Genomic DNA, 1,729 nt, shown 5'->3' with positions numbered 1-1,729 from the left:
AAAAAACTCTGACGATCAGGGTGAGAAAGGAGGTCTCCTGTGTGTGGAGAGAGGGAGAGATAGGGGAAGAGGAGGAGGAGGAAGAAGAGGAAGAAGGAGGAGTGAGGAGGAAGTAAAAGAGGAAGAGGAAGAAGAGGAGGAGGAAGAGGAAGGAGAGAAAGGAGGAGGAGGGAGGAAGAGGAAGGAGAGAAAGGAGGAGGAGGGAGGAAGAGGAAGGAGAGAAAGGAGGAGGAGGAGGGAGGAGGAAGAGGAAGGAGAGAAAGGATGAGGAGGGAGGAGAGAAAGGAGGAGGAGGGATGAGGAAGAGCAAGGAGAGAAGGGAGGAGGAGGAGGGATGAGGAAGAGGAAGGGGAGAAGGGAGGAGGAAGAGCAAGGAGAGAAGGGAGGAGGAAGAGCAAGGAGAGAAGGGAGGAGGAAGAGGAGGAGAGACATCACACCGAGAGGAAGGAAGGTGTGATGAGGAAGGTAGGAGCAAAGGAAACTAGAAGGTAGTGCCAGGGAATTAGTGGGCGGAGGAAAGTTTGGTTGTGTCACAGAGGCTTGTGGGGTGCAGAGACAGAGGCCCAGAGAAGAGAGAGGAGAATGTGTGTGTGTCTGTGCGTGTGCGTGTGAGCGTGAGTGTGTATGAAAGAGAGAGAGGGACAGCGATGAGACTGAGGAGGAGGGTCAGGGACAGGCCTCAGTAGAGTAGAGGAAGCGAGACAGCCCACAAGTCTTCTCCTCTTCCCTGGGCCTCAGTTTCCTCACCCGCCCCCCAAGTGGGGGGAGTCTGGGGAGCCGCCCTGCCATGCCTGCCCCGTGGGGAGGCCTGGGGAGGGGAGGGAGAGGCGGGGGAAGGAGCGGTAGGATCGCACCCTCCGTGGGCATGGGCTGCTTCTCGGGTTCTGTTCTAGCACTTTCTTTCCTACTTTCCCTCAAGACCTCCTCAGTGCCCCCCCACCCCCACCCCCAACAGGAGGGCGTGGCCATCGTCATCCACGTGTTTCTCCAATGGAGAAATCACATTGGCTCCGATCTGCCCAGCACCCTGAGGCGAGGCGACCTGCTCCTTGTACAGGTGTGGCCTAGGGGACACCCAAACCCCTTCTGTCTGGAAAGTTTGGTGCTTCCACCGCTGAGAAGGAAGAAAAGGAGAAAGAGAGGGATTCGGTGGAGTGTAAGGAGCAGGAGAAAAGGAGGGTCTAAAGAGGGCATCAGTGAGTGCCAATTACCTGGCACACAGTCGGTGCCCAATTGGTGCCCCTTCCCTTTCTGGGCAAAGCACAGAGAGCAGGAAGGAAGAGAGGGGCTGGCAGAGAGGGAGGGAAAGGGGGAGTAGACTGCGAGGAGGGAGGCAGTGCATATAAAGAGCCTGGCACACAGTAGGCACTCGATAAATGCCCATTCCCTCCAGGAGAGAGGAGACAGGTGAGAAAGGGAGAGAAGAAACCACTGCAGAGGAAAAACAGAGGAGGAAAGACACTCTGAGGAGAGGGGGCCATGGGTGGAAATTGTTAGGTATACAGTAGGTGCTTATTGAGTGCTCTTTCTTTTCCCTAGGAGAAAGGAGAAAGAAGAGGAGGAGGGGGGGAGGAGGAAACTCCAGCAGAGAGAATAGAAGAGACTGTTGTGTGGGAAGGAGAGAATGTGTGTAAAGAGGCTAGCACACAGTAAGTACTTAATAAATGCCCATTTCTCTCCCTGGCAGCCAGCACAGAGAAAGCAGCCAAAAGGAAGAAGGCAAGCAGAG

This window comes from Propithecus coquereli, unplaced genomic scaffold (assembly GCF_000956105.1).
Source record: "Propithecus coquereli isolate 6110/MARCELLA unplaced genomic scaffold, Pcoq_1.0 Scaffold193, whole genome shotgun sequence".
In the NCBI taxonomy this organism is placed as follows: domain Eukaryota; kingdom Metazoa; phylum Chordata; class Mammalia; order Primates; family Indriidae; genus Propithecus; species Propithecus coquereli.
The sequence above is the reverse complement of the archived record's forward strand: the minus strand, read 5'-3'. Positions refer to the sequence as shown.